This window comes from Sinohyriopsis cumingii, chromosome 3, assembly GCF_028554795.1.
Source record: "Sinohyriopsis cumingii isolate HCF-2022 chromosome 3, ASM2855479v2, whole genome shotgun sequence".
NCBI classification, from domain to species: Eukaryota; Metazoa; Mollusca; class Bivalvia; order Unionida; family Unionidae; genus Sinohyriopsis; species Sinohyriopsis cumingii.
In genome coordinates, this window is record NC_142963.1 from 24,409,699 (window position 1) to 24,420,474 (window position 10,776).

General features: G+C 35.4%; 1 long non-coding RNA gene across 1 annotated transcript; it reads right to left on the reverse strand.

Moving 5' to 3' along the window:
- Positions 1-2,872: 2,872 nt before the first annotated feature.
- Positions 2,873-4,371, reverse strand: LOC149802552 (uncharacterized). Its single transcript, XR_016419923.1, has 2 exons — positions 3,877-4,371; positions 2,873-3,542 (listed from the first exon to the last, which is right to left on the reverse strand). It is a non-coding gene; the product is annotated as an uncharacterized LOC149802552 (long non-coding RNA).
- Between the last annotated feature and the right edge of the window lie 6,405 nt (positions 4,372-10,776).

The following is a 10,776-nucleotide window of genomic DNA, read 5'->3' on the forward strand; positions in this document are numbered from 1 at the left end:
GACAAGTAAGGGGACCCAGTGGCTGTCTTGTAGACAAAGACACTCCTTTAGTGCTAGGACGCACATTTTCTTGGAAAGAACAGCATTAAAGGAAACAGCTCTATGGAACAGTCTGGGACAGTCCGAACGACGGAAGTACGGATAAGAGATCGATTGGTTAGTATAGAAGGATCAAGAAAGATCAGATGTATACACGTGAAGGTGGGAAGACGTGGAATGCAAGAAGACAAAGACAGAAAGTGACGATAGGTGATGCAGATCAGGCGTGGACATTGTGCTCGTTTCACCACTCACATTATCCTGATGAAATGAATCAATAATAGAACACTGCAAATGAAATTCTGTAAACGTAAATTGGTTTGAATTTAAGCTGACACTATTAGTTTATGTCATTGATTAATTTGTTATACGTTTGTCTAAAGGGGGCTCGTATTGCATTATTCACCTCAGTAGTTATACTCAGTTCTCTGTTGACGTTCTATCTATCCATTAACACCGGGCAATAAAATCGAGGGAGATCATCCTCTAGATAATGATAGCCAAAGCTAATTAACCACCCCTCTTTACCAAGAGGGAACATCGTTACAATTACTTACGGAATTACAACTCGAGACCAACGTTAAAATAGACTTTATTACGTACAGAATTACAACTCGAGACCAACTTTAAAATGTACTTCATTACATAAAGAATTACAACTCGAGTCCAACTTTAAAATGTACTTTATTACGTACAGACTTACAACTCGAGGCCAACGTTAAAATGGACTTTATTACGTACGAATTACAACTCGATGCCAACTTTAAAATGGACTTTATTACGTGCAGAATTACAACTCGAGGCCAACGTTAAAATGGACTTTACTACGTACACAATTACAAATCGAGGCCAACTTTAAATTGTACGTCCGAAGTACAACTCGAGGCAAATTAAAAAATGTACTTTCTTACATACAGACTTACAACTCAAGGCCAACTTTCGTGGTAGTAGTAGCATTAAAATCAACAAAGACCAACAATGAATAATATACATGCGAAAAAATAAGGAACGGGGATAATCTCAGAAGGAAATTGCCTTATTTATCTATCAAACAAATTTCGTATTAGTTTCCGTCAATAAAAATTTCGTGTGATTCAGTTAACTTGTAAAATTACATGAAATTATTGTTACTTGTTGCGCCTGTAATGGAATTGTCTCTGTGTTGGTTCAATTTTTTTGTGGTGGAACTGTCTGTGTATTGTTTTAGTTTGTTTGTAGTGGAACTGTCAATGTATTGTTTCAATTTGTTTGTAGTGGAACTGTCTGTGTTTTGTTTTATTGACATTCCTGACACGAGAATTAAATTCCGGTGGTGTTCCATACTAAAATTAGACTGGGAATTGTTTGTCCCAACATTTATCGTTTTCAATACAATATTGTGACCTTATCCTCCTGGAGGAAAAAGCATTTGTTATAGCTCTGTCTTGATTCTGTAGCTTATTTTTCAATCTGTAGCAATCAGACATAAAGTGCCTTTTCTTCTTACAATAGGTTTACGTAAGAGGAGATAAAGATATCTGATGCGTCTTATCAGAAACTTGATTCCTAAACGTTGTTCAAGTTAGAGATTAGGAAGTGCTCGTATGAGACTGAAATGATTTTTTACGCACAAACTTCTGAGTGGAAGACTTATTGACAAAAGAACTTTGTAAATCAAGACCAAACATAATCTGTTCGTGGAGCCAATTCCATGGCTTCCACTTTTTTCCTCATCAAGATTGGTCTTGATATTACTATGGATGGAGTTCTTGAACTCTTGAACTATTAAGAGTTGTCTAAGGTTATCAGAATCTTTATCAACCTTTTTAGAAGAACACCACCAATCAAATTGTCACGCTTTGCCCTATGCAAATTCGATATAGGTCTGGTGAGTTGATTTTCTACAATTCCTAAACACTTGTCGATATGCCTCAGGTACCAACTCATAACCCCTTAGATATATCCCTTCATCATAGCATGATGAGCACTTTGCTATACTGACAGTGAAGTGAATATTTCAGGAGCTTTGTCATTATGTAATAATAAAGACCAGTGTTCCCTAGGTCATCTAAAATTGTCAGCAATTTTCTGAAGCTGAAGAAAATATTGGTCTATTTCTTTTTCTTGAAGGAGTGTGTGTGTGTGTGTGTGTGTGTGTGTGTGTGTACTAACTTGATATTTCTGATAACATCAAAACACAAATCTGCGTGTGAAGTGGGGGAGTGCTTTCCACTTGCTAGCTCTAATTCTTTGAATCAGAATTGAAATTCCAGTTCTTCCTTTTCTCTCTGCATCTGTATTTGCATTAGTCTCTCTCTCTCTCTCTCTCTCTCTCTCCAACTGTAATTCTCTTTCTTCTTTCTGTAACTGCATTTCTCTCTCTCCAATTGCATTTGTTTTTGTCTCTCTCTTCTTTCTGCAACTGCAAATGCATTTGTCTCTCTTTCTTTTCTCTTTCTGCAACTGCATTTATCTCACTTTTTTCTCTCTCCCTCCCATCCCCCCCCCCTTTGCATTTGTTTAATTTTTATCTGAAACTAAAATTTTTGTAACTCTAATTCCATATTTTTCACTTGTAATTCCGTTTTCAAAGATTCTAACCCCTGACTGGATAGGATCTGAATCAAGGTCCTCCGCTTTAGATGATATTGTGAAAACTTGTTGTTTTCACTATTGATTTCTCAAAATATGTAAATTAATCCCTGGGGCTTAAAACAAATTCCAAGACAAGATAAATTTAAATTTCAGTTTTCTGAAATATTTTATTGAAATTCGCATCCCGAACACGAGCCCCCAATTTTCTATTACGACTCAATCGTATTAAATTAAGTAATAGAAAAGCGCGAAAACCAAACAGTTTTGTACAAAGCCAACAAATAATTTATTTCCATAGGATACAAAATGAAAATGTAAAAAGAACTGAAAATATTGCGGATTAAATTCCAAAGAGTCAAAAAGTTATATCAACAATACTAATGAATACAGTTCTAATTAAATTCCAGTGGTGTTCGAAAGAAGATCCAGCACTGAGAATATGGACGTGTCTCTAGTAGCCTGTGACGTGTAGATGTGCCAACAATCTTTTGATGAATCACAGTGATACAGTCCAAGACGTCCTTGTCCGCATTCAGTGTAGTTTCAAATTGATGTTCCAGTCCAATAAAAGAAGAGCCATGATGAAGGTCCAAAGATAATTTCTAGAAAATCTATAGTTGTAAGCCGATAAAATCTGTTACTGTTAGATTTTAGAGTAGCTTTAATAATTTGAGTGAGCTACGATGTCTGCATTGTGGCAGTTTATAGTGATTTCTAGCACTGGGGCATCATGCCGCAGACATGTAGCATCATGTCCCACCCATTCATATTATCTTGACACCTGACCGACCAATCCTAACACAAACATCTATATACTGAACGCCAAGTGAGGCAGCCGCTAGTGCTGTATTTATAAGTCTTTGGTACGACTTTGGTCTGTATTCGAACCCGCACCTTCCGCATCCGAGGCGGACGCTCCGGAGCGATTACTAAAATAATGATAAAGAAAATGGTAATATTTAACCCATTCTCGAAGAGAAACATTAACTATGTAATATTTGTTTACCAAAATCAAAACAGCATTAGTGTCCTTAGTCAGGTACACAATTAACTTGATTTTGGACAAGGTAAAGTCCAAAATACCATTGTACATAACATATAATCATGGAGGAAAACTAACAAACAATACAAATTACGTATACATAACAATATTATTCCCTGCTCCCCATCCCCCCAAAAAGATTATGACAAACACTGTCTTCCTAGAACTGCCACAATCTGAAACCACTGGCCCCAAAGATGTTAAATTGATCATAACATTACCTCTTTCAAGGCTGATCCATAAACACCCAGTATATAATCATCTACTCTTTATTAATTTACTTCGTAGCTCATATATCTTTCATATAATTCGGTCATCTATTATTCCTTCACAAATCATATTAGATTGCGTCAGAATGATGTCGGTAATGATGCGTGTCCAATACAAATATCACTAAACGGCGCAATCTGAATGCGTATTGTTTGTAAGCGGTATAAAATAACAATGAACAACTGGTGCCATTTGACGTGCATATCTCTTTGTCTTATCGATCTAAGTGGTCATGTGATGCAAGGACTATTCTTAAAGATAAGCTATTTGTAAACATAAATCATTGAGCATTAACAATGTTGACACACGAAGGTATTTTAGATGAAGATCCAGACAAGATATTTTGATGCAGTTTGAATACGTGTATATGTAAATATGTTTTAGGTCCTTTGGTTTATACAAATGTAACAAATTTTAAAACAAAACTACTAGAGCCAGACCCAAAGTTTTTGTACATTCCCCTCCCAGATAATAATAATAATAATAATAATCGTCGTCGTCGTCATCTAGACTGGGCTGGTCGACCACAATCAATCACGAAAGTGACTCCTGAGGACTAGACAAAAGAGAGCTTCCACATGCTCTCTTTGACTCGTGAATAAAAATGTTATTGGTTTAAAATCCACGTTGAACGAAGTACCTTTCATCATTGAGGATAAAGTTTGGAAAAATGTTTACTGAATAAAAGTTAAATCTGTGTTTTTTTACACACGTGGAGAGAAAGGGAAAGTGCATATTCACGAAAATTGTATCACACAACATTCTCAGAATTGTATTCCGAAAAAAAGACCTCGTTTAGAAATGCACGTAATCGTGCTCTACAAAAATCACGTAAGATTAAGCTTGAACATGTTTGTCTTTGAAGAAACATGTCGATTCGTCCTATTACCGCGTTAGTACTTAGAAATATATCCAAAAGTAAGTCTAACAACTCTATCCAAAAGGTCACCTGAACACTTAAAAGTTTCATAACTGCGTGAAATCTAACGTGTTATTGATACTGGCAATTCTTTAGGATAATGCGTACAGACAGAAGAACTAAATATTAATTCCAGAGATAATACATGAATATACAAGGCTTCCAGCAAGTAGGTATCAAGTAGGTATACATAAAAACATTCTAACATAGAAGTATTACATTAGATACTGTGAAAAACCATAACTGGTATACAAGATTACATGAAAGAATATATACTTGACATGAACCACATCTATCGCTTGTTGTATTGTGAGTAACATTTACATCTAAGGTTCTGGAATATATCGTAGGTACATACTTCCTGCATTGATTTGGCATTTCCAGAACTTGCCTGCACACCGTTTTTTTTTCCAAAGAATTCCATCTATACATTGTTGATATAAACGTGGAATAGCCACACTATTACCATATCTATCTGTATAAGAATCATCTTTGGAAAAAAAAAGAATAAGCTATTGAGATAATGTGAAATGAATAAGGCCTTGTAGATACTTTGAAATGAATAAGCTATTGAGATAATGTGAAATGAATAAGGCCTTGGAGATATTTTGAAATGAATAAGCTATTGAGATAATGTGAAATGAATAAGGCCTTGGAGATACTTTGAAATGAATAAGCTATTGAGATAATGTGAAATGAATAAGGCCTTGGAGATAATTTGAAATGAATAAGCTATTGAGATAATGTGAAATGAATAAGACCTTGGAGATATTTTGAAATGAATAAGCCATTGAAATACTTCCTAAAGAATAAGCCTTTGAGATAGTTTCAAATGCATAAGGCTTGGAGATGCTTTGAAAAGAATAAGACCTTCCAGAATGAAGAGGGCTTTCGAGTTGTTTTGAAAGGAACACAACTATGGAGATACTTTGAAATGAACAAGGCTTTGGGGATACTTTGTAATGAATAAGGGCTTGGTGACACGTTGAAATAAATACCAACTTGGAGATACTTTAAAAAACAATAAAGCCACGTAGATACTGTGAAAGAAATAAACCATGTAGACATTTTACAACGAATAAAGACATGGACATGTTTGAAAATGAATAAAGCCATGGACATTTTTAAAATGAATAAAGACATGAAGATGTTTTAAAATTCAATAAAGCCATGGACATGTTTTAAAATTCAATAAAGCCATGGACATGTTTTAAAATGAATAAAGCCATGGACATGTTTTACAACGAATAAAGCCATGGACATGTTTTAAAATGAATAAAGCCATGGACATGTTTTAAAATGAATAAAGACATGGAAATATTTTACAACGAATAAAGCCCTGGACATGTTTGACAACGAATAAAGCCATGGACATGTTTTAAAATGAATAAAGACATGGACATGTTTTAAAATGAATAAAGCCATGAAGATGTTTTACAACGAATAAAGCTATGTACATGTTTTACAACGAATAAAGCCATGGACATGTTTGACAACGAATAAAGCCATGGACATGTTTGACAACGAATAAAGCCATGGACATGTTTGACAACGAATAAAGCCATGGACATGTTTGACAACGAATAAAGCCATGGACATGTTTTAAAATGAATAAAGCCCTGGACATGTTTTACAACGAATAAAGCCATGGACATGTTTTAAAATGAATAAAGCCATGGGCATGTTTGACAACGAATTAAACCATGGACATGTTTTGAAATGAATAAAGCCATGGAAATATTTTGCAACGAATAAAGCCATGGACATGTTTGACAACGAATAAAGCCATGGACATGTTTTACAAAGAATAAAGCCATGGAAATATTTTACAACGAATAAAGCCATGGATATGTTTTACAACGAATAAAGCCATGGACATGTTTGACAACGAATAAAGCCATGGACATGTTTTACAACGAATAAAGCCATAGACATGTTTTACAACGAATAAAAGCCATGGACGGACATGTTTTAAAACGATAAATGACATGAAGATGTTTAAAATTGAATAAAGCAATATAGATACTTTCAAACAAATAAGACCGCGGAGATTCTTTGAAATTAATAAAGCCATGGAGATACGTTACAGTGAATAACGTAATGGAGACACTTTGAAATTAATAAAGCCATGGAGATATTTTAAAATGAATAAGGCCATATAAATACGTTAAAGTGAATAAAACAATGGAGATACTTTGAAATTAAATAAGCCATGGAGATACGTTGAAAAGAAATAAACTATGGAGATACTTTGAAATTAAATAAGCCATGGATATGTTTTAAAACGAATAAGGCCATAGAAATACTTTACAAATTAATAAGTCCGTAGAAATGCGTTAAAGTGAATAAAGCAATGGAGATACTTTGAAATGAAATAAGAAACTGATATATACTGAAAAGAAATAAACCATAGAGATACTTTGAAACTAAATAAGCCATGGAATACTTTAAAATGAATAAAGCCATGGAAATACTTTGAAATGAAATAAGCCATGGAGATACTTTGAAATGAAATAAGCCATGGAGATACTTCAAAATGAAATAAGCCATGGACATACTTTGAAATGAAATAAGCCATGGAGATACTTCAAAATGAAATAAGCCATGGACATACTTTGAAATGAAGTAAGCCATGGACATACTTCAAAATGAAATAAGCCATGGAGATACTTCAAAATGAAATAAGCCATGGAGATACTTTGAAATGAAATAAGCCATGGACATACTTCAAAATGAAATAAGCCATGGAGATACTTTGAAATGAAATAAGCCATGGAGATACTTCAAAATGAAATAAGCCATGGAGATACTTTGAAATGAAATAAGCCATGGAGATACTTTGAAATGAAATAAGCCATGGAGATACTTCAAAATGAAATAAGCCATGGAGATACTTTGAAATGAAATAAGCCATGGAGATACTTCAAAATGAAATAAGCCATGGAGATACTTTGAAAATTAATCAATCCATGGAAATGTTTAAAAATGAATAAAACCCAAGGGTAAGATTTTTTGTTTAAAATTGTGTACATTCCTAATGTAAAAGTGACAATTTTCCTTATACGAAGAGATTATATATTTTATTTGATCAAGAGTTCTTCACAACAATCCTCGTATGCTATTCAAAATGCTATTTCTAGAAATCTTTATCGATTTTAATGGTTTTGACCTCACATGAAAGTGTCACACTAATGAATATAACAAAAAAAAAATAGTATGCACTTGATTTTCCCAATTTTTTGAGGTATTTTTCAATCATTTTTAAGATATAAAATTACCTGGGTAATCTTTAGGGCTGTTTGTCTATCATTTTTCCATATTCTAAATTTGTTTCAAACAACAGTAAATGTTCCGTTACACGATGGAGTAGCCGAAGAATGATCTTTTAAAATTTCTTTTTATCGAGCGCTTTGATACATTCGGATTATTAACAAATGCATAGGAAGTCTGATCTCCTAACAGTTATTAAAGTGTTCCTTATGCTATTCGTCCATTTATAACTATTAGTGCTAGCAATGGTCTCGTAAAAAAGTATTTGACAAAGGGGATTGGTTAGTGTAGCAGGGAACAAAACAAAAATATCATATCATTCGGGATCTGATAAGCATGGCAATAGGTTTCGTTCATTGATCTGAAAAAAGTATGTAAATGGGTGAGCCTTTCCTCAAATTTAAAATGTTTCTTACAGAATCGCTATGCAAATTTACAATAATAGTGATATTTTCAAATCCCCAAACAAAACCATGCGTCCGGAAACAGACCAGCTTTAAATATTATATTGTAAAAGCGAGATATACAAAGGCACTAGCGTATCAGAAGTATATTTAATATATCAGTTTAATATACTAGATTAATACTGATAAAGGTTCTCATTCATGTACTATAGTCGTTAAAACTCTCTCTCTCTCTCTCTCTCTCTCATAGTACCTGATAAACGTGACTAGCTATAAAGTAATAGTTACATCCGAGGGAGCAGCAGGGGGGGCGAATCGGACATTTTGTCCAATCGTTATTTTGCTTAATTATTACTTTCTGCACTCAACGATCTAGTGTCGTCAGCGCCTGGTAAAAAAAAAACGACGTCGGTCCATCCTACACGATGGTGACGTCATTTGGTTTAATTAACACCTTCTGCGCGCCGATCCCCAGCGTCGTCAGCGTCCGGTAAGCACATCGACGACCGCGTCGATGTCATCGCCCCCCCTGCTGCTAAGAAGTTATTTACAATGATCTTACAAACAGAGTGATCACTAACTCCTCCTCCTGTAGATCAATTAGGTTATTTGACTGATCGGTGAGTTTAAAATTAATTCTCGTTAAAAACCGATCATGGCATCGCATATAGACCGGATTAATCGGATTCTCAACGATTAAAAATCCCGGAGGGGCTGTTGGTGAAAATGAATAAAGGATATATCCCTGTTGAGCTTGATTTGATTGATTGGTATCTACCTGGTAACTCCCTTCGATAACATCACACACTAGATTGATTGCTATCACCGATGCGATATTTACGTTGTATGGAGCAATATGCATACCATCATCCCCGTTATCGTGTCTGAGGATATAAGTTGATGGACTGAGAAAATCATTAAGAGACTTTCTTAGTTCTGGCGCGTTGTATCCTGGAAACTTGAAATCGGGTAAATCGGCTTCTGTGATATTATACCCGGTTAGGAATTTTTGTTTATTATCATCGCTGCTATCGGATATTGTCTTAACGATTCGCTCATTAATATATTCCATGTCTGATATAAGTTGATTTAACACCTCAACGTGTTTTCGTGCTTTTGTTTTCCGTAGCTGTTCTAGTTGTGATTGGTAATTACGATTAATCTCGGCAAACGCACCAGTGATATCATCTAAACGAACTGTGACCTTGGCTGACAATTCAGGAGTTTTCTTATACGGAAAAAACCATTGCATGGTATTCCTGTCTTGAAATATAAACTCGCTGGGTAATAACGTGTTTCTTATAATAGACAAATCATTCAGATAACTGGGATTAATCTCATGATACGATTGCACATTTGTGTGCAAATCCGCGGGTGGATTCTTAGGCCATCCTAGTATGGTTCTTATTGAACTGTTATAAATATCAACCATATACCCCGGTGTGCTTATTTCAATCGTCGATGATAACGTCGGTTCATGAACCGTAATAGCGATTTTTGATTCCTTTCCTGTGATCGATTTTATTCTGCGTTGAAATTCTTTATTGATTTGCTCTATTTGGTATGACCCAGTTGGTATTGTAACCTCCTCCCAGTCTGGGGTCCCATCGGGTTTATTTTTCCGTGCAAAAACCAGCGAGTTATTAGGTTGTTGTCCGTTAAATGCGTCCGCTCGAATATTAGGCCAACTGTGATATACTCGCAATTTTGCCAGCGCTATTTCCTTCACTGGAACCGGCGACGGGAAGTTCACACTGAATTCGGGTTTCGTTGACGTTATTGATATCATATTTGTTTGTACCGGAGTGGTGTTCTCCGCGATCCGCTGAAGTAATTGAAACCCTTCGGGGTTCAGCGACATTATTATTATTTGTTGTCTTTAGTGTCTAATTTCAACAACCAGGTGGTTCCGGCTTCCAGTTGAAAATCCTCGATTTTTGACATCGCGGAGCTATACAACTGGACCATCGTGGAGAATTCAACATCGGATACGAACAAATTATCAATTGACAACTAGATCAACCCGGATAATTTCGAGTACGCGTCGGATACTATTTGATGTTTTACTGTATACTCGTTGAGTTTTTTCTGAAAACACGATGATATCTTCCTAGTGATTGCGTTGGCGACTCCAGCAACTGTTGTCATCGCGGAGACAGCGATTGGAACAGCGATCGGGGCTATCGTGGTCACCGTGGATAAAATAACACCGGTACCGGCCACTATACCCGACACCGAGTACACGACCGCGTCGATGG